This window comes from Mauremys mutica, chromosome 18, assembly GCF_020497125.1.
Source record: "Mauremys mutica isolate MM-2020 ecotype Southern chromosome 18, ASM2049712v1, whole genome shotgun sequence".
NCBI classification, from domain to species: domain Eukaryota; kingdom Metazoa; phylum Chordata; order Testudines; family Geoemydidae; genus Mauremys; species Mauremys mutica.
Genome location: NC_059089.1, coordinates 2,051,248 through 2,074,342, shown reverse-complemented (window position 1 = coordinate 2,074,342; position 23,095 = coordinate 2,051,248). Strand labels below are relative to the sequence as shown.

At 48.4% G+C, this 23,095-nt stretch overlaps 1 pseudogene; it reads right to left on the bottom strand.

Annotated features, from left to right (window-relative positions):
* LOC123352277 overlaps nucleotides 1–23,095 on the bottom strand; it is a 154,320-nt pseudogene that overhangs the window by 75,199 nt on the left and 56,026 nt on the right.

Here is a 23,095-nt window from a genome sequence, read left to right as displayed (position 1 = left end):
GCTGCAGCGTCTGACCCAGGAAGCTGAACCCCAGTATCCTGAGCAGAGAGGGACAGAGCGTTTGAGCAGCTTCCCTCCTTTAGCCCTCTGGGGAGAGCAGCTAATGAGAGCCCCTCCTCACAGGGAGAATTGCTGATCTCATTTGCCCCACTGTCCATCCGGAGTCACTCCTTGTCTTTCCATACAGTGACTCTGGATTAACAATGGCCTCAATGAAACCAGAGTTCAGAAACAATGAGTCCAGAATGCTGTGGAAGAGACCATTGTGCGGCAGTGCTGACCCCCTTCCCACCTCCCTCACCCCCCAGATCTAGGACAAGGACTGGACAATGGACTGGACAATCTAGGACAATGGAACTGGAAGTTCCTGCAGTTTTCAAGAGGGGAGAAGAGCAAAAATCTGTGATTTTCACCTCACAGTGTTTGATAAGCGGCTAGAAAGTTATCACAGTGACTGGGCCTGGCCGGGGAATGTCGGGCAGTGCTTGGAGCCAGGATTCTGGCATAAGCTAATCAGGGAGAAGAAGCGAGGTCAGGAGCAGCCCGCAGAGCCTCAGCCAGCCCTGCCCAGATATTCCTTGGGACCCAGCCCCCAGAGTCCCTGGCCAGGGACCTCAGCTACCCCTCAGAGCCTCACCGGCCAGAGAACACCCACCAGACCATCATTGCCAGGTTGGGAATCCCAAAGTGTTCCCCCCACCAAGAGACCCCAACAGCCAGAGACCCCCCAAAAGGGACCCCCACTGGGAACTCAGTCCCTCACTGCCTGCCTAGGATCCCCCCCCGCCCTACAGCAGGATCTGCCCTGCCCTTTGCCTGGCACCCCCTCCTCCCCCCTGCGGGATCCCCTGATGCTTTACAGGGGCACCCCCTGGCCTAGCGCCGGGGATTCTCCCACACACACTCTGTGCACTGGGCACGGCAGCGATCCCAGGAGTCTGCGGGGGAAGCCCAGACAGAGCCCCTGGCACAGCACCAGGCTCCCTCTAACCCCCTGTCCCGCCTCCCCAAGAGACGCCCACCCCGGCTGTTCTGCAGCCACCAGGCCCCCAGCGATACCCACCTCCAGGACCCACAGCCTCAGGGCTGGGCACATCACAACCACCCCCTGAAACCCCAAATCTCCAGAACCCTCCAGAACCCACCAACCTCACTAGGGTACCCCCTGCCCAGCCACCCAGAGGCCTCCCCCACCACAATCCCCCTTCAGCTGCTATCTCCCCACAGCCCCACCCCCACCCAGCAACACTGTTACCTCACAGTGCCTGAGAAGTGGATAGAAAGTGACCACCGCCCCCTGCTGGCCAGTCACACAGGCAGAGGGAGCCCTGGGGGATGTCTCTTGAACTGGAGAATGGAAGGCCTGGAGGGACAAAATAGGTAAGAAATGTCCATGGCCTGTCACTAGCAAATAATGGCCACCCTGGATCCACCCCAGAGGTGGCTGCATCTTAGCACTGCGGGAAGCAACCCCTCACCGAGGCCATTTGCCATGGGGTTTAGGATACTTCTCAACTCACACTGCACTCAGAGAGACCTCCTCATCCCATGCCAGGTGAAGAAAAGAAAAGGGTCCAGCCAACTCTCCCATTACCAGCTGGGAACCACTGATCCGCAAACAGGGGGAGGCCTCTGGCTTTGATGTGTATTAAATATCTGGCTGATCTCTTTCTTCAGCAAACATTTTAACAGAGGTAAAGGAGGGAACAAATGATTCACAAAGGAGTCGGGAAAGATGATCTCTGGGCAATTTAACCCCCTACAATATCCAAGATGGAGAAGAACTCAGGGCAACAGGTTCCCTCGAAGGAAGAAGTTGCTGGGATTTAGAAACACGGGGAACAGCCCCAAACCCGAGAGGATTTTTAACTGACATTTGATAATGACATAGAAAGAGGCAAAACCTGAGCTTTGAGAGCAACGTTCAGAAATGAAAGAGAAAGGGTGGAAATCTGAGAGATTTTGGATCCATTTTGCAAATTAGAGAGAGGAAAGTGGAAAATCAGAGGGATTTTATATCAGTTGTCGATAGGAGGTAAAATCTGAGTGTTTCACATCAATATTTGATAAATGAATAAAGAGGAAATGGGCAACATTTGCAAACATTTTATATCCAGGTTCAAGAAGCTGAGAAAAGGTGTAAATCTGAGATTTTCTTGGTATTTTATAATTAGAGAGACAGGGGGAAATCTCAGGGCATATTCAATTAGAAACAGACAACTAGAAAGAAGTGGGGCAAACGTTTAGGTTATTTTATATGAGATTTGCACAGAAAATGTGTCACAAACTGCGTATTTGATAACATGAGAGAAAAACACCAAGATCTGAGGGGATTTTATATTGCTGTTAACGAACTAGTGGAAAAGGGGGACTGTTGGACTGGATTTTATATGACTGTCCAATACATAAACACAAAGTGATGGTTGCCCCACCCCCACCATTCCCATGGGCAGCAGGGAGCCCTTTGAGGAGCTGATTAAAAGGGAGGGGGACGGGGAGCTGAAAGGTCCCTGGATAAAGGAAGGGGGCAGCAGTGGGGGATGGGCGGGTGACTGGCAACTGATGGTTGGGGGCAACTGTGTTGGTAGTTAGGGGGCAACAACTGGGATTGGGAAACGGGGGTCTGGGCAGTCCCCACGGGGGACACGTGCGCCTCCCTTCCAGTGATGAGCTGCTAAAATCTTAACAACCGGTTCCCTATAAAAAGTTCTGATTTAAGAGATGTGCCACAGTATGGATTTTTTGTACCTATTGGGTTACCATACGTCCGTATTTTCCCGGGAGGAATTTTTAAAATTTACCACCCAGACAGCGATTTAAGAACCTAAAAGCCTGACATCTCTGAGAAAATACAGATGTATGTTAACCCGACCTACAGTTCTTTTTTACAAAGATGGGCCTGAACTAGAACTGAGCTCCGTTTCCCATGTGTGGGTCCCCGCCACTCCCTGGGGTGTGCTAGGGTGACCAGATGTCCCCATTTTATTGGGACAGTCTCAATTTTGGGGTCTTTTTCTTATATAGGATCCTATTACCCCTCACCCTCTGTCCTGATTTTTCACACTCGCTGTCTGGTCACCCTCGGGTGTGCACATGTGGGGTCCCAGCTGCTCCCTGCCCCCCTCATTGAAGCAGGTGTGCAGGGTTACTGCCCTGGGAACTGCAGGGCACCAGTGGACATGGGGCTGGCTGCAGACAGGGGCGTGGGGCAGGGCTAGCTGGAGGCAGGGAGTGTGACACAGGCTGGCTGCAACAGGGGCTGGCTGTGGGCAGGTGGTGCAGACAGGCTGTGTCAGGGGTCGGGGGGTGGCAGGAGCTGCGGACAGGGACTGTGGCAGGAGGCAAGGGGGGTGGCAGGGGCTGTGGCAGGACGGATGGCAGGGGCTGGCTCTAGCCAGGGGGTGCAGACAGGGGCTGGCTGGAGGCGGGGGCGGCAGAGGCTGCGGGTGGGGGACGGTGGCAGGGGCCAGCTGTGGGCAGGGAGGAGCGGGGGGGTGCAGACACTCACACAGGGGGAGCAGCTGGGAGCAGGAGGTGGCTGTAGGCAGGGGCTGCGGGCGGTGGGTGCAATGGGGGGTGGCAGGGCAGGGGGCGCGGGCAGGGGCTGGCTGGGGGCAGGGGAGGGTGGCAGGGCAGGGGGTGCAGACAGGCGCTGGCTGTGGGCAGGGGGGTGTCAGGGCAGGGGGTGCAGACAGGGGCTGGGGGCAGGGCAGGGGGTGCAATGGGGGGTGTCAGGGCAGGGGGTGCAGACAGGGGCTGGGGGCAGGGCAGGGGGTGCAATGGGGGGTGGCAGGACAGGGGGTGCAATGGGGGGCAGGGCGTGCAGACAGGGGCTGGTGGCAGGGCAGGGGGTGCAGACGGGGCTGGGGGCAGGGCAGGGGGTGCAGACAGGGGCTGGGGGAGGGTGACAGGGGCTGGCTGCGGCGGGGGGCTGCAGGCAGGGGGCTCTGGGCGGGGGAGACACTCATGCGGGGGGGGGGGGCTGGGAGCAGCAGGAGGCAGCCGGGCACCCACCAGGCAGCAGCAGGAGCCCCAGGGCCAGAGCTCCAAAGAGCAGCAGCAGCAGGGCCAGGAGGCAGCTCACGTGGCTCCCGCAGCGCAGCGCCCCCCGGCGGCCGGGAGGAGGAATTGCACCTTCCCAGCCAGAGCCCATCCAAGCGACCCGGCTCCAGCTCCCCCCTGCCCCCTGCCCTGCCCTGGCAGAGACCCGGCATCTCATAGAATATCAGGGCTGGAAGGGACCTCAGGAGGTGTCTAGCCCAACCCCCTGCTCAAAGCAGGGCCAAACCCAACTAAATCCCCAAATGGCCCCCGCAAGGAGTCAGCTCCCAGCCCTGGGTTTATCAGGCCAGTGCTCCAACCACTGAGCCATCCCACCCCCACGCCAGGGGCAGCCATGTGCTGGGGAATGACTCAGGGCAACAATTTCCCACCTGCACAAGGACAAATCGCTGCAGATAAAACGGGTGGGAAAATGCCCCTCACTAGAGAAGATTTTAAACTGACGTTTGAGACTCATGGGGAGAACGGGGGGAAATCGGGGGGGATGGGAGAGCTGATAATTGGAGGGGAAAATGGGGGAAATCGCCCCAGATTTTATAGCCCCGTGTGAGACACTGAGAGAGAAAAGGGGCAGAACTAGAGAGAATTTGTATCGGGGGCGAGAGGCAAGTGGCACAAACAGGGACAGGATCCAATTAACCCCCCTTCACCCGCCCGCCACTTCCCCCCCCGGGGAATTTCCTGGCTGCCCAAAGACAGTTCAACCCCCCCCCCACGTCCCACTGACCTTCCCCCCCCCAACTCCGGCTTCTCCCCTCCCTGCCTGACACCCCCCCATCTCCCCCCCACCACAGGGGATCCCCCCCCCGCCAGGCCCCAGTCTCTGCCCCCCAAATCCCACTGGGGCTGAGGCAGCTCTGAGGCTTCTCCCAGGTTCCCTGGGGCAGAGTCACTTTCCTGCCCAGCCCCAGTGCCCCCCCCCCCGGGGTCTCTCACTCCCCGGGGGCTTCGTGGGAGGCTGGACACCAAGGATGCAGGACGGCAGGAATGGGGGTGACAGGCCTCCTGTTCCTCAGTCTCACGGCGGGACCCAGGGGGCTCGTCACTCTCCGGCTCAGGAGCGCTGGAAAGACCCGACTGTGGACGGGCCATCGCTGGGGGGGGCGGCCCTGCGCAGGCGCTGAGCACGTCCTTATATCACTTCTGTGGCGGGAAAAGTGCTGAGGAGATGGAACGCTGAGGGCTGGTTTTGGTGGGAAAAACCGGTTTGGACTGGTTTGAGCCTGTCCCCTGATGGTAAACAAGTCCCCTCTCAGAGATGGAGTCCAGGGGTCAATAGTTCATATGCTCCAGATTGGATCTTATTTTAAAGCCAGTGATTTACTTCATAAATGTCTTATTAACCAACTAATGGAACCTATTGAACAGTTCATACTTCTCACACCTAACAATGAGATAAAAAAAAGAACACAGACAAGCCTTGTCAGTAATGGCTAATGTCCCAACTGGGAAGCAAGTGAGCTTGTTGCAGGGCTGCTGCTCAGGGACGGGAACCTCCTGGCACCCCAGCCTCCAAAATCACTCAGGCTGCACTTTCTGCACGACTAGGTGCTGGCTGAGGGGGGCGTGGGAATTGGTGGCCTCTGCTGCAGGTGATGGGAATCTCAGGTATTTAAAGCCATGGCCTAGAGGAGGGAAGTGCCTAACTCCAGAGTCTGCAGCTGCCTAGGGCCAGCGCTGAGGATTTAGAGTCCCTAGTGCTGCCGTTGCAAGGTTCAAGCAGGCTCATCCTTGGCATTGCCACCCCTCCTGCGGCTAGTAGCTGCAGCTGGCTAAGGCTGGCCTCTGGGAACTGGCCCCATGGCCGTAGCCAGAGAAGCTGCAGGTGGCTCTGTGACTACTGGGGCCATTAAGCTAGAGCAGCTAAAGACACTGGAGTTCACCTCAAGGAACAGAGGTCACCAGTAGGACAGGAATGTCAGGGGGAGCAGGGAAGGAGGGAGCAGGTCAGGCTGGCAGAGGGAGCTTCCAGCTGGGTAGGAGCATGTCCAAAGTGGAAAGGAAACAAGGGTGGGGAGAGGTGGTGGTGACCAGGTAGCAGACTAGCATGTAGATGGGAGCAGAGGCAGAGAGGCTGTTGGCTTCAGATTCCCAAGGGCTAAGTCCTGACTTTGGGGAGATGGTGTTTGCAGGTGGCTGGCTCACATGGCAGGATGGGGGCTGAGGGAGGGATCTGTCAGAACTGATCAGGTGTCTGCTGGCTTTAGAACTGAGCTGAGACTAGGACCACATGCCGTGACTGGTGACATGGGGGGTACTGGAGACATGGCTAGAGAAGGTCTGAATGAGGAAGGAGATAAATCTGTGGGGAGTTTCCTTGATCACTATGAAAGTTCTGCTCACTGTGGACACTGGTAAACCCACATGGGTGTACAGCTCAATAAGAAACCCGGGGGCTGAGGGAGCTGTGTATGGCAATGCATATAGTCATGGAGAGGTGTGTGATCAAAATGAAAAATGTCTCTGAGGTTCAGTAGCCGGTATGCTATGGCACCAATGGCACTGCCCCACCAGGCCCACACTCAGAGCCCACAGTGACTACATAGGGGCCTACAAATATGTTTGGTACCAGGACCCACAAAAGGTTAATCCGGCCTTGATTGCCTGAGCACTATTTCAGCCCCACATTTTTAGGTGGTCCTCCCACAGTGGGAGCTGCAGAGCCCTCCTCCACATCTCTCTCTCTCTCTCTCTCTCTGTCTCCCACACACACACACCCCTCCTGCTATTGGGAGGGGAACAGGAGAAAGGACAAAATAAGCAAGAGACAAAGAGAAAGGAGGGAGGGAGGAAAAAGTGAAACAAAAAGGACAAACCCTAATGTCCCCAATGAGTCTAAGGGACAAAATCCCAGGTGCGGAATAATATTCTGCCTCCTTAAGCTCGTGTTTTCCATGCCTAGAATTCAACTGTCACCAGATGGATCAGATTGAACAGGTTTCAAATCTCCAGGAGGCTCTTACCTTCTAAACAGAGATGGCTGTTTTCTAGTAAAATCGCTACAAGGGAAGGAGAAAACTCGAAAGAGGTTCCTCCTGGCGCTCACGTCCGTGAACCCGAATACTCTCTCAGTCCTCAAAGAGAGACCTGGAGAAGGAGACTTGCTGAAGCAAAGCCACAGGGGTCTCTGAGGTTTCCCTGGCCCCTCGCCCCGGTCCTGCCTGGCTGATGTCAGCATCTCTCTGTGAGGTCACCACCTCCCCACCACCTTGGACCAATAGGCTGAGGTCCTGCCAAAGGCCTTTGTGATGTCACTGCCACACCCCTCCCTCGCTGTGCCAATGTCCTGCCCCTGGCCAGGCACTTTGCAGGTTTGAGCTACTCCCTGTGGATCACCCCACTCAAGGAGCGTTCGTTCTAGGCAGCAAGCCGGCTAGACAGGGAGACATCAGACGCTGCTCCCAATGCTACACTCGGTTTTTCAGAAATTAGTCGACTTTACAGCCAGAAGAGACCATTAGAGCATCTAATCTGACCCCCCGCACATCACAGGCCTCCTGTATGACACAATAGCAGGTGAGGGTGGGGGGCTGAGGAGGTGAGTGGCAGGGGGGCAGGTGAGCCGGGGGCACTGAAGGGGGGTGCTGAGGAGGCAAGTGGGCAGGCAGTGGCGGGGGGACAGGTGAGCTGCGGGAGTGGGGGGGTCTGAGGAGGCGAGTGGGAGGGGCTGGTGAGCCGGCAGCAGGGGACTGCTTCATGGAGCAGCTGGTATGGGAACCCACAAGGGGAGAGGCAACTCTCGATTTAATCCTGAGTGGAGCACAGGAGCTGGTCCAAGAGGTAACTATAGCAGGACCGCTTGGAAATAGTGACCATAATACAATAGCATTCAACATCCCTGTGGTGGGAAGAACACCTCAACTGCCCAATACTGTGGCATTTAATTTCAAAAGGGGGAACTATACAAAAAGTGAGGGGGTTAGTTAAACAAAAGTTAAAAGGTACAGTGACTAAAGTGAAATCCCTGCAAGTTGCATGGGCCCTTTTAAAAGTCACCATAATAGAGGCCCAACTTCAATGTATACCCCAAATTAAGAAACATAGTAAAAGAACTAAAAAAGAGCCACCGTGGCTTAACAACCATGTAAAAGAAGCAGTGAGAGATAAAAAGACTTCCTTTAAAAAGTGGAAGTCAAATCCTAGTGAGGCAAATAGAAAGGAGAACAAACACTGCCAACTTAAGTGCAAGAGTGTAATAAGAAAAGCCAAAGAGGACTTTGAAGAATGGCTAGCCAAAAACTCCAAAGGTAATAACAAAATGTTTTTTAAGTACATCAGAAGCAGGAAGCCTGCTAAATAACCAGTGGGGCTCCTTGACGATCGAAATACAAAAGGAGCGCTTAAAGACGATAAAGTCATTGCGGAGAAACTAAATGGATTCTTTGCTTCAGTCTTCACGGCTGAGGATGTTAGGGAGATTCCCAAACCTGAGCTAGCTTTTGTAGGTGACAAATCTGAGGAACTGTCACAGATTGAAGTGTCACTAGAGGTGGTTTTGGAATTAATTGATAAACTCAACATTAACAAGTCACCGGGACCAGATGGCATTCACCCAAGAGTTCTGAAAGAACTCAAATGTGAAGTTGCGGAACTATTAACTAAGGTTTGTAACCTGTCCTTTAAATTGGCTTCGGTACCCAATGACTGGAAGTTAGCTAATGTAACACCAATATTTAAAAAGGGCTCTAGAGGTGATCTCGGCAATTACAGACTGGTAAATCTAACGTCGGTACCGGGCAAATTAGTCGAAACAATAGTTAAGAATAAAATTGTCAGACACGTAGAAAAACAAACTGTTGAGCAATAGTCAACATGGTTTCTGTAAAGGGAAATCGTGTCTTACTAATCTATTAGAGTTCTTTGAAGGGATCAAACATGTGGACAAGGGGGATCCGGTGGATATAGTGTACTTAGATTTCCAGAAAGCCTTTGACAAGGTCCCTCACCAAAGGCTCTTACGTAAATTAAGCTGTCATGGGATAAAAGGGAAGGTCCTTTCACGGACTGAGAACTGGTTAAAAGAGAGAACAAAGGGTAGGAATTAATGGTAAATTCTCAGAATGGAGAGGGGTAACTAGTGGTGTTCCCCAAGGGTCAGTCCTAGGACCAATCCTATTCAATTTATTCATAAATGATCTGGAGAAAGGGGTAAACAGTGAGGTGGCAAAGTTTGCAGATGATACTAAACTGCTCAAGATAGTTAAAACCAAAGCAGATTGTGAAGAACTTCAAAAAGATCTCACAAAGCTAAGTGACTGGGCAACAAAATGGCAAATGAAATTTAATGTGGATAAATGTAAAGTAATGCACATTGGAAAAAATAACCCCAACTATACATACAATATGATGGGGGCTAATTTAGCTACAATGAGTCAGGAAAAAGATCTTGGCGTCATCGTGGACAGTTCTCTGAAGACGTCCACACAGTGTGTAGAGGAGGTCAAAAAAGCAAACAGGATGTTAGGAATCATTAAAAAGGGGATAGAGAATAAAAGACTGAGAATATATTATTGCCCTTATATAAATCCATGGTATACCTGCATCTCGAATACTGTGTACAGATGTGGTCTCCTCACCTCAAAAAAGATATTCTAGTACTAGAAAAGGTTCAGAAAAGGGCAACTAAAATGATTAGGGGTTTGGAGAGGGTCCCATACGAGGAAAGATTAAAGAGGCTAGGACTCTTCAGCATGGAAAAAGAGGAGACTAAGGGGTGATATGATAGAGGTCTATAAAATCATGAGTGATGTTGAGAAAGTGGGTAAGGAAAAGTTATTTACTTATTCCCATAATACAAGAACTAGGGGTCACCAAATGAAATTAATAGGCATCAGGTTTAAAACAAATAAAAGGAAGTTCTTCTTCACACAGTGCACAGTCAACTTGTGGAACTCCTTACCTGAGGAGGTTGTGAAGGCCAGGACTATAACAATGTTTAAAAGGGAACTGGATAAATTCATTGGTCACTGTCGGTAGACAGATACTGGGCTAGATGGACCTTTGGTCTGACCCGGTACGGCCGTTCTTATGTTCTCCCATGCCATGGAGTAGGCGTTCCACAGCTCCTTCACTTTGACCCTGCCTTGCAGCGTGTCCCGGTCATGGCCCCTTTCTGTCATGCACCGTGAAATCTGTGCATATGTATCATAATTTCTAAGGCTGGAGCACAGCTGGGACTGGACAGTGTAGCCTGATTTGAGGTGTGTTAGTGGTGTTGATTTAATTTATTGACTTAATTCAATTTTATTTAATTAATTTTAATTGATATTAATAATCATTATTATGGATATTAATTAGTATGGGTTTAGGCTTGCCAATGTGTTTGATTAGAAGATAACATTTGTTTTGAATTAGGCTTTACAGAGTTTATAAAAGGACCTTTGGGGGGTATGACAGGAAGCTCACACTCAGGTATAGTTATAAAGACTTTTTATTAAAATCAATTAAATAATAAGTAAATGGTAAAACAGTTAGAATTACAAAATTATAATTGTATCACAGTTATTCAAGATATCTATATATATGGTAATACACGATTATGTGCTGCAAAGCTTTGGTTAATACTCACACCCTGTTTTGATGACCTGGTGTTGAAAGATATCGCATCACACCTTTTGGTGGTGCCTCTGGCAAAGGAAACTAATGTCACACTTCTGACGAGGAAGCTAATGCAAAAGCTGTTAAAGCTGTTTACGTTCTAACTATGCAAATAAGCATATTAATCCTTAGACAGCAACAGCCTCCTCTCCCCAAATGCTGATGAGGTCCGGCAGCTCAACATTGCTCCAAACGGAGGATCGCCTAGTACATTAAAAAAACCAAACCAAACCGAAAAACCAATGCAGAAAAGCTCCCATCACACATCCATCACCATTGTAGATTTTGACATCTCCTGCCTGATGTGACATCTTTGCTTTGCAAACAAGAGACCTGGAGAAGTCTGTGGCTGTTACCCTCTAACTGGGTAAAAGGTTACACATACTGTCTCAAGTAATTTTCCTCTTAACAGAAGATTTAAAATTTATAAAAAATTCCATTTGAAATAGAAATAATTACAGTCTATACTGGGTCTCTATTCTCACACATGCTATTTCTCTCACCTATTCCCCCACTTTAATTCCTTTGGAGTAAGAGTTTAATTTCAGGATTAGCCTCCATTTCCAGTAGAGTAGGAGGGGGCAGGGAGAGAACAAAAAAACCTGAATTATATTGTAACAATGAAAGTTAGCACGTAATCAGCCTCTTCCATAATACTAATTAACTTCGTGTTTAATTTCATTGTCGCTGGTACCAATTTATTCAACAATTACAACATATAAACCCATAGGGCAGTTTTCTCTTAATTCCCATTTCCACCCAGTCAGCTTTGTGTGAAGACACATTCTGCAATAACCTAGGAGCCTTCCATTTCTGTGAGTTCATTTCTCCCTGGGGCTTCTCCCAGAAGTGTGGGGGGAAGGGGTCTCGCACGACGTGGGAAGGCTGCATCATGAGAAAAACCACCTGTGCTCTATTTTCACACTTGCTAATCCTTCAAAGTAGCAGCAGGAGGAGAAGCGATACAAATGCATTAGATGCTAGTGCAAAACGAAGAGACAAAACCACAGACTCTGGACTCCGCATTCATGTATCCTGCAGTCTGAACTTGGAATCTGATACATTCCCTCGTTGGCTACCATCATTTGCCCAGCATGGAAGTGCTTCTTGTCCAACAAGGCAGCCAGATTGGGACCCATAGGCATGGAATGGCTCTGAAGGAATCAGCTGTTTCTCTCTGTGCTTCATGAAACTTTGGATCCAATGGTAAAAGACAGTTGTGCCCAATTTAATCATGGCATCCTTCAGGAGTGTGACCAATGCCACTTAACTAGGGAGCAGATTCTAAAGATAGTTTACCTGAGCCACAGGTCACCGCAGCTTCCATCTCGGGGGTGAAAATCAACCAGCACTACCTGCAATTTCTACTTGAGTTCTTGTCACACCTTTGACGTTACTTGGAGTAATTTGACACTTCTCTGGCGTAGAATTCTTCACCAACTGCACAACAGATCAGTGGCGATAGTGAGGTACAACTCCCCCAACTATGATCTTTTATTTCTTTAATCTGGTGCCACAAATTTAAATTAGGGACTAAATTCAGGTGCGGCTTAGAATCCCTGTAAGACACCAAATGTCAGGTCTCTATTAAAAATAGTTATATTTCTGCAGCTATAGCACGTTCAACATGGATTTCATTTTCTACACATTTGCAGCATCTCCCGGGGGGAGCTGAACGAAAATGTCACTTCCATTTTCCCATCCCTACCTAGATAGGGATTGTATTTCCCAAATAATAGGCAACATGCAGCTAATGAGGAAGGAGATCTCTTCAGGAGCCACTTCCTGCAGGGCCTGGGCCACAACTGCTTTGGGAGCCCTATGCATGGGCACTTTGTTTAGTTACAAGTTATTTACGAGGGAATCCTCTTCCCAGCCCTTTAGAAAAAATACTGACCTAACCAACTGAACAACAGGGGGACTGGGAAAGTGATGGGGAATAAGGGAATCCCTCTGACTTACCCCATCTTCCTCTGCTGTTACAGAGGGTGACATGACATTTTCCCCTAGCCCTGCCCTGTTCCTGCTCTTTGTTATAGTTCAATATATTTGAAGTGAGGAAAATGGTAGCAAAAATATCTGCTCTGCAGCACAACCTGAAGCAACAGCAGAGCAACTGGGACTGAAACAATTTGTTCCCAAAGGGGGGAACTTGATGACTAAGAATTGCTTTGAAATGGGGGAACAGTATAACCATGATGCTCAGGGTTTGTTTAGGTCAGGTCACGGGGAAAGCTAATGCCAACCCCTGCACCTGGGCTGCAACTGCTCTACAACTATAATTGTCTTTTTACACCAAGATCACTAACTTGAGCAGCCAACGCCATGTGCAGCCCTAGTGGATGTCAGGTACAGGTAGTTTTTGCCTCAGGGTACCCCACCTGGAGCTGATGAACATTCCTGGCAGGAGGGACACACACTCCTGTGACTCAAAAGGAAAGCAGTTGATAGAAAAGATCATGGGACTGACCCCAAAGAAGGGTGAGCTGCAAAAGGCAGAAGCAGGCAATTCATCTGGTGGACCTGAGAGACCACAGTGAAGATGGTGCACAGATCACTATGTGAGAATTAGCAAATGTGATTTTTTTTTAATCTTTTCCCAGCCCTAATCAAGGCATTTGTAACAGTTCTCCAATGTGGATTTTGCGATGTCTAATAAGATGTGAGCTCTTTTTGAAGCTTTTCCCACACTCAGAGCATGTGTAGGGCGTCTCTCTTCTGCAGAGTCTCTGATGTGAGATAAAGTGTGAACGCTGACTGAAGCTTTTCCCGCACTAAGAGCATCCATAAGGTTTCTCACCCGTATGGATTCTCCGATGTGTGCTCAGGGCAGAGCTGTGATTAAAGCTTTTCCCGCACTCAGCGCATGTGTAGGGCATCTCTCCTGTGTGGAGTCTCCGATGTGTGATAAGGTTTGAACACTGACTAAAGCTTTTCCCACACTCAAAGCATCCATAAGGTTTCTCACCCGTATGGATTCTCCGATGTGTGCTCAGGGCAGAGCTGTGATTAAAGCTTTTCCCGCACTCAGCGCATGTGTAGGGCTTCTCTCCTGTGTGGATTCGCTGATGCGTGATCAGGTGTGAGCTCCGATTGAAGCTTTTCCCACACTCAAAGCATCCATAAGGTTTCTCACCCATGTGGATTCTCCGGTGTCTGCTCAGGGCAGAGCTCTGATTAAAGCTTTTTCCGCAGTCAGAGCATGTGTAGGGCGTCTCTCCCGTGTGGAGTCTCTGATGTGAGATAAGGTGTGAACGCTGACCGAAGCTTTTCCCGCACTCAGAGCATCCATAAGGTTTCTCACCCGTGTGGATTCTCCTATGTGTGCTCAGGGCAGAGCTCCGATTAAAGCTTTTCCCGCACTCAGAGCATCCATAAGGTTTCTGACCCGTGTGGATTCTGCTGTGTGCGCTCAGGGTAGAGCTGTGATTAAAGCTTTTCCCGCACTCAGCACATGTGTAGGTCATCTCTCCTGTGTGGGTTCTACGATGTGTGATAAGGTTTGAATGCCGACTGAAGCTTTTCCCGCACTCAGCGCATGTGTAGGGCGTCTCTCCTGTGTGGATTCTACGATGTACGAGAAGGTCTGAGCTCCGACTGAAGCTTTTCCCACACTCATGGCATGTGTAGCATCTCCCTTCCAAGTGGATTCTGTTGCGGGTTATAAGGTCTGAGTGGCTACTGAAGTTTTCCTCTGGCCTCTGCTGAATCTCACAGGCTTTTGCTTTTTCTGGGAGTGCACAACTCCCATAAACATTCCCTTTGGATCTTCCCGATAACGTTCCATGTGGTTCTACTTGCTGAGCGTCTTCCTGCTGGGGTTTCTCCTCCTCATTCTCACTCACCATCCCATCACCTGATGGGAGAGAGAGAGAATCCAGACATAGGTCACTCCCTGTGCCGGAAAGAAAGGAAATCTCAGAGAGAGGAATGGAAAAAGGGATGAACAATCCAAAATGTGTGTGGGAGAGATCAAACCTATCAGGAGCTGATTTTCCCCAAACCCTTCCCCAGAGGAGAGAGAAAGGGATCAGTTTTGGTCCGCATCTCACCAGAACACTCAAGGGAAAGCAAGACCGGGGAGGAACCTGCTGCAAGGAAAGCCATGAATGACATCTGCCATAATGATTCCACATCTGCAAGGAACAATCCAGAACTTGGAGAGCTCACAGGGTCTTTGTAGGGCATCCCAAATGTTTCCTGCGTTCCCACACAGTTTTTGAGTTGGTTTAACCAAGTCCTCCCCTGTGCAGGCAGCTCTTGGAAGCACTTCTTTCTCAGAGCCCTGGAGGTCCGGGACCCACGGCTCTTCCCCTCGTTCCAGCTGCGAGATCACATCAGGTTTGGAAATCGGAAACCCTATTCCAGGCAAAGAAAACAAGGGAGGTCGATGGAATTTGTGGGATACTTGTCACAAAGAATAGTCCATGGTTGTAATCCCTGCTCATTTTTAAGCAGTAGAATACCAAGGTCATCTTCCTTGGCTCAAAGTGGCAGAAGAGTTAGTATTATTATTATAAATAATCCTCTCTGGCAATAAATCCTTTATCAATGGTTGTGGTTGTGAAACCCTCCTTTCTTTATTGTCTTATCTTTATGGTCACCACTTTTACCTTGTTAATCAGTCTGGTTCTTTAATTGTTTCTATCTGCTGTAAAATTCATGTTGCTAAGTGTGAGTAAATTACGTATAATTACAGATATAATTGATTAGAGAATTATGTTACGACATGTTAGAATCGTCAAGTATCAGGGGGTAGCTGTGTTTTTGTGGATCCAGACTAACAACAAGGAGTCTGGTGGCACCTTAAAGACTAACAGATTTATTTGGGTATAAGCTTTCGTGGGTAAAAAAACCTCACTTCTTTAGGTGCATGGAGTGAAAGTTACAGATGCAGGCATTATATACTGACACATGAAGAGAAGGGAGTTACCTCACAAGTGGAGAACCAGTGTTGACAGGGCCAATTCAATCAGGGTGGATGTAGTCCACTCCCAATAATAGATGAGGAGGTGTCAATTCCAAGAGAGGGGAAGCTGCTTCTGTAATGAGCCAGCCACTCCCAGTCCCTATTCAAGCCCAGATTAATGGTGTTACATTTGAAAATGAATTTTAGTTCTGCTGTTTCTCTTCGAAGGCTGTTTCTGAAGTTTTTTTGTTCAAGAATAGTGACTTTTAAATCTGTTATAGAATGACCAGGGAGATTGAAGTGTTTACCTACTGGCTTTTGTATGTTACCATTCCTGATGTCCAATTTGTGTCCATTTCTTCTTTTACCTAGAGACTGTCCGGTTTGGCCAATGTACATGGCAGAGGGGCACTGCTGGCACATGATGGCATATATCACGTTGGCAGATGTGCAGGTGAATGAGCCCTTGATGGTTTGGCTGATGTGGTTGGGTCCTCTGATGGTGTCGCTAGAGTAGATCTGGGGACAGAGTAGGCAACGAGGTTTGCTACAGCGATTGGTTCCTGGGTTGGTGTTTCTGTGGTGTGGTGTGTAGTTGCTGGTGAGTATTTGCTTCAGGTTCGGGGGTTGTCTGTAAGCGAGCACTGGCCTGCCTCCCAAGCTCTGTGAGAGTGAGGGATCGTTTTCCAGGATAGCTTGTAGATCATTGATAATGCACTGGAGAGGGGCTGTATGTGATGGCCAGTGGTGTTGTATTAGGTGGAGCCTTTGTGGGAGGTGTGGGATTTACCTGAATAGGCCTAAGGAGACAATCCCAGGTCAGATATTTCGCACCCTCATTTTGAGAGACTAATGAGGAACCACAAGCGGGTGGAATACGCCACAGGATTCTGAAAGAAGGAAGTCTGGGGCGGGCTCTAGCAATTAGTTTGCTATGCAGTATCTCAGCAGTTGGACGCATTCATATATTAGAATGATTAATAAATCAGTGATGTAAATCATGAGTATTGAGGCTTGATGCTTAATTATGGACTTCCCAAAGGCCAGGTATGGTTTGGGGCAGCTATTGACGTTACTGTAATCAGAGTAAAGGAGCAGATATGGTATATCGCCATCCTCTTAGCATAAGAAACCAGAGAAAATAACTCTCCTAGTTACCAGTTTTTCATTTTGTCAGGTCCCCAAGACAGTGTAAACTGAAGCAGGGCCTCCCTTCTGATGGGCTCCCTTGCGCCTCGATCTTTGTTTCCAATGGTGTCCATAGCTTGTAAGTCCACACCGTGCAAGCCCGTCTTTACTATACTTCTCTGACTCTAATCGTTAGGTGTACTGATCCTTGCCTATGATTTCAACTATAAATCAAGTGTCTGTGCGTTTCACCCAATTTCATCTCCTCCATTAACTTTGAGTAGCCATGTACAAGGACGAGCTGTACCCCCAATACGTCATCTTGTAGGTGTAAAAACTGTACAGGCTACACCACCACCCTGTGACATCATCAACAAAGTGCCCATTTGTGCCTGGGTAGGGACCCTGCTCTGGGAGGGAGGATGCAGCAAGGACTCAGGGTCGGTGGCCGGGGTCACTGTGCACAGAGATGGGGAGGTTATACAGGGAGGGGGGTAATGAGAGGGAGGTCAAGAGTTAAAATAATAATATGGGGGGGGAATGTATAAAGAAGTGAAACTGAACAGAAATAAAACTAGAGTGGAGGCTCTAAACCAACAAGGCTTGGGTAGGGATTCGGGGTTAAAGGTCTGGGTTCCCCACAGCTCCAGACCCCCAAACCTCTCCTCCCTCCCACTGACCCACCCAGCCCACTTCCTGGGTGCCCTGCCCCCACACTCCCCTCCGCTTCTTCCCATTACTGGCAGCCGGCACCACCTCCCGGCACCTTGGGAGCTTCTTGTGTTCCCTCCTTGTCTCTCACAACCTCCTCCCTCCCTGCTGCTTCTTAGCTCTAACCCTGCACACACCCTCCCCACGTCCTGGCACCCCAGAATTAGCTACTCCCCCCTTCTCCTCCCCTCCCATGGCTCTGTTCTCCCTTCACCCGTGGGGTCCTGAATGGCAACATTATACACTCTCCTATCAAAAGAGGAGCTCATCTGACTGTCACACAAGCCATGCATGACTCATACACCTATTTACTCAATTTAGAATTCTATAGGCAGCATATTTTCCTCTTACAATGAGGAAAAGGCATGAAAGCTACAGTGATTAATGTAGTTATTAATGTAGCCAATAAGGATACATTCAATGCAGTTTTAAAATGACTGACAGCACCAAAAAAAGGCACATGTCCAAAAATTATACTAGTAGGTGGGAGATGAGGCAAAAACAGTGGGGGCAAGGAAACTTGTCAAAACTTGTATGACAAATAAAGGTATAAAATTACTACTACTAAGGTTCTTTAGAGACCCCACAGCTTCTAATAACCCAGGGGACAGGACTCCTTACCCAGGGAGGTCACCGTCTCATAGTTCTCCTGCATGACATCCCTGTACAGGGCTCTCTGAGCGGGGTCCAGCAGAGCCCCCTCTTCCCTGGTGAAATACACAGCCACTTCCTCGAAGGTCACCGGCCTCTGAAAGAGCAAGAGTCCAACACTCAGTACCTGCTGCCCCACTCACAGCCCCACTCTTCACAGAACAGCAGCATCAGGGAAATGGAAGCTCCGGGAGGCACATGTTAACAGAGTCCCACCCAACCTTGCCTAGAGCATCCAGGAGGAATCAGAGGGTAGAAAGAGAGAATCTTTGTGTCTCCCACCTGACAGACAGAGGCAGGGTCGTCACATTTATCACATACCCACTAGGCAGAGCTTGATACAGGAGATGGGGCTGTCTCTGGACCCTGTTGGTGGCTCCCTGGTAGGAATCCCAACACTCTCCAAATAAAATATATGGAAGAAAGGGGAAGTCAATAGTAAAGACTATAAGTTAGAAGGTCAGAATTGTAGAAAATTGGTAAGGGAAGCGATCAGAAATCAATCAATCAATCAATGAAAAATAAGAAGGAAGTTTTAAAAGTATATTAAGTACAAAATTAATCCTAACAACGGTAGTGGTAAATTACTAGATGGAAATGGCAAAATTATCAAAAATAATGCAGAAGAGGTAAAAGTGTTCAATAAATATTTCTCTCCTGGATTTGGAGAAAAACAAATGATGTAACTCATATCATAAGATGTTGACAACGACACTCTTTCCATTCCAACAAGAAGTCATGAGTAGGTTAAAAAGCAGGTATTACAGTTAGATGTGTTTAAATCAGCAGGTCCAGATAACAAGAGTTTTGAGAGACCCGATGGAGAAGCGTGGGGGACTGTTAGTGTTGATTTTCATTAGGACTTGGAACACTGAGGAAATTCCATAAGACTGCAATAAAGCTAATGCTGTGCCAATATTTTAAAAGTGTAAAAGAGATGATGCAGCTAATTACAAGAGTGTTAGTCTAAAATCGATACTGGGCAAGAGAATGGAGCAGCCGATACTGGAGTTCATTAATAACGAATTAAAGGAGGGTAACATAATTAGTACCCATTAACAAAGGTTTAGACACAATAGATTGTCAAACTAACTGGATATCCTTACTGGATGAAATCAAAAGTTTGGTTGCAACTAATAGTATTGATGTAATATACCTAGACTTCTGTACGGCAAATGACTTGGTCCAGCACAATATTTTGACTAGAAAACTAGAAAGATGCAAAATACACAGGGCATATATTAAATAGATTAAAAACTGGGATTGTAAATGGGGAACTATGGTCGAGTGGATTTCTTTCCAGGGGCTTCCCACAAGGACTGGTTCTTATCCATGACCTGGAAGAGAATATAAAATCATCACCGATAACGTTTGCAGTTGCCACAAAGACTGGGGGTGGTGGTAACTAATGAAGTGTCCGTAGATTCCGGCTCCAGCACTGGGAGTCTGGGAAGTTTTCCCAGCCCTGGCTGGGGGGTTATTTCCTGCTCCACAAAGAGGGGAAGTTCCATTCTCAACTCCTGTGCCTTGAAATTAGGCCCTATCTGACACTACACCCCACATTCAGCATAGTGGTAGGAGTATAAAATGATTAGGCCATAATTATTAGGCATTTTGTGCAAGATGCGTCATGTGGAGTGTCATTGGAAAAGTTGTGATTGGCCGAATATGATTATCCTATTTGTGTGCATGGATCATGTTTGTTATCTGAAGTTATGGATATTGACTCTGTATCTGAAGAACAAAACATGTCAAACCAATCTGAGAGCTTTCTTTAATAGGATAACAAGCCTTGTGGATAAGGGAGAAGTGGTGGATGTGGTATACCTAGACTTTAGTAAAGCATTTGATACGGTCTCGCATGATATTGTTATCAATAAACTAGGCAAATACAACTTAGATGGGGCTACTATAAGGTGGGTGCAGAACTGGCTGGATAACTGTACTCAGAGAGTTGTTACTAATGGTTCCCAATCCTGCTGGAAAGGTATAACAAGTGGGGTTCCGCAGGGGTCTGTTTTGGGACCGGCTCTGTTCAATATCTTCATCAACCATTTAGATATTGGCATAGAAAGTACACTTATTAAGTCTGCAGATGATACCAAACTGGGAGGGATTGCAACTGGTTTGGAGGACAGGGTCATAATTCAAAATGATCTGGACAAATTGGAGAAATGGTCTGAGGTAAACAGGATGAAGTTTAATAAAGACAAATCCAAAGTGCTCCACTTAGGAAGGAACAATCAGTTTCACACATGCAGAATGGGAAGAGACTGTCTAGGAAAGAGTACGGCAGAAAGGGATCTAGGGGTTATAGTGGACAAGCTAAGTATGAGTCAACAGTGTGATGCTGTTGCAAAAAAAGCAAACATGATTCTGGGATGCATTAACAGGTGTGTTGTGAGCAAGACACGAGAAGTCATTCTTCCGCTCTACTCTGTGCTGGTTAGGCCTCAACTGGAGTATTGTGTCCAGTTCTGGGCACCGCATTTCAAGAAAGATGTGGAGAAATTGGAGAGGGTCCAGAGAAGAGCAACAAGAATGATTAAAGGTCTAGAGAACATGACCTATGAACGAAGGCTGAAAGAATTGGGTTTGTTTAGTTTGGAAAGAGAAGACTGAGAGGGGACATGATAGAATTTTTCAGGTAGCTAAAAGGGTGTCATGAGGAGGAGGGAGAAAACATGTTCACCTTCGCCTCTAAGGATAGAACAAGCAGCAATGGGCTTAAACTGCAGCAAAGGGAGGTTTAGGTTGGACATTAGGAAAAAGTTCCTAACTGTCAGGGTGGTTAAACACTGGAATAAATTGCCTAGGGAGGTTGTGGAATCTCCATCTCTGGAGATATTTAAGAGCAGGTTACATAAATGTCTATCAGGGATGGTCTAGACAGTGTTTGGTCCTGCCACGAGGGCAGGGGACTGGACTCGATGACCTCTCGAGGCCTCTGCCAGTCCTAGAATCTATGGATCTATGAATAAGAATGGCCATACTGGGTCAGACCAAAGGTCCATCCAACCCAGTATTCTGTCTACTGACAGTGACCAATGCCAGGTAACCCAGAGGGAGTGAACCTAACAGGTAATGATCAAGTGATCTCTCTCCTGCCATCCATTGCCACCCTCTGACGAACAGAGGCTAGGGACACCATTCCTTACCCATCCTGGCTAATAGCTATTAATGGACTTAACCTCCATGAATTTATCCAGTTCTCTTTTAAACGCTGTTATAGTCCTAGCCTTCACAACCTCCTCAGGCAAGGAGTTCCACAGGTTGACTGTGCGCTGTGTGAAGAACTTCCTTTTATTTGTTTTAAACCTGCTGCCCATTAATTTCATTTGGTGACCCCTAGTTCTTATATTACGTTAACAAGTAAATACCTTTTCCTTATTCACTTTCTCCACCTGAGGAACAAAGACTGAACTGGGGGAAGTGTTGGTCCCAGGGTAAAGGGATTTCAAGCTTGAATATGGAAACTTGGTGGACTGCTTCTATCATCAGTAAGGGTGAGAAATTGCTAGTATGTTAGCAAATAACCCAAAACTCAAACTAAGCCTAAGTAATCTGCTTTGATATCACTTATCGCTGGGAAATTGGCTGTTGTCTTCTCTCTGTCATTGAGTGGCTTAGGTAAAGCACTCAAGTAGCTTAGCTGGGTGCATGGCACCACCTGCTGTCGTGTGGGTGATAACAGGCCCTGGAGAGGCTGGCTGAATCTCCAGCAAAGCAGTGTGAGAAGGGCCAGCCCAGCTTCAGGGTTCGAGGGCACAGTGGTTCCCAGAAGCCCCCCAGACTGCACCCCGGGGTGACAACCCATCACACTCTACATTACACAAGTCTCAGCAGCTTTGTCACATCCTGTCTCCTCCCTTTCTCCGCCCTAGATAGTTCCTGCCTCCTACCACCTCGAGCAGCTCCCACCCTCCTATGCATTTACTGCTCCTCTCCCTCCTGATAATCCCTTACCTGAGCCAGCTCCATTGCAGCCATTTCCTTCCCCCTGGGAGGAGGGGATGATCTGGAGCGAAACGTGGACGTGATTCTGTAACTTGCCAGGACGAGAAGGGCAATGTGAGAGAATTCAGGTGGGGTTTTTGTCCATTCCACAAGCCGATCCCCCCAGGATTTTCCCCTGCTAATGGACATTCTAGGTTCTGCCACACTGTGGAGCACAGAGTGATCTTATTCCAGTACAGGCCTAGCCCCATCCCACCAGGTTGTAACCCTCTGAGACAGGGTGAAACCCTCCCAGTAGCAGAGTTTCTCTGTTACACTTATGTTTGCGGACGATACCAAGCTGGGAGGGGTTGCAAGTGCTTTGGAGGATAGAATTAAAATTCAAAATGATCTGGACAAACTGGAGAAATGGTCTGAAGTAAATAGGATGAAATTCAATAAGGACAAATCCCAAGTACTTCATTTAGGAAGGAACAAGCAGTTGCACACATACAAAATGGGAAATGGCTGCCTAGGAAGGAGAACTGCGGAAAGGGATCTGGGGGTCACAGTGCATCGTAAGCTAAATATGAGTCAACAGTGTTACACTGTTGCAAAAAAAGCAAGACACGAGGAGTAATTCTTCCGCTCCACTCCGCGCTGATTAGGCCTCAACTGGAGCAGTGTGTCCAGTTCTGGGCACCATATTTCAGGAAAGATGTGAACAAACTGGAGAAAGTCCAGAGAAGAGCAACAAAAATGATTAAAGGTCTAGAAAACAAGACCTATGAGGGAAGACTGAAAAAAATTGTGTTTGTTTAGTCTGGAGAAAAGAAGACTGAGAGGGGACCTGATCACAGTTTTCAAGTACACAAAAAGTTCTTACTAGACGACCTCTCGAGGTCCCTTCCAGTTCTATGATTCTATAAAGCAAAGGCCAGAGAAGAGCAGAATCAAAGGAGCCACTTCGGGGGATTCTCCCTGTCACTGTCCCCAAGGCAGCTCTCTCAGGTTAACTAAGTTGTTTGATGTTCCAGCCTTTATCCAGTCTCTCCTGGGAGTGCCCCCTTCATGGGCTGGGCCAAGTTTGGCAAGTGTGAC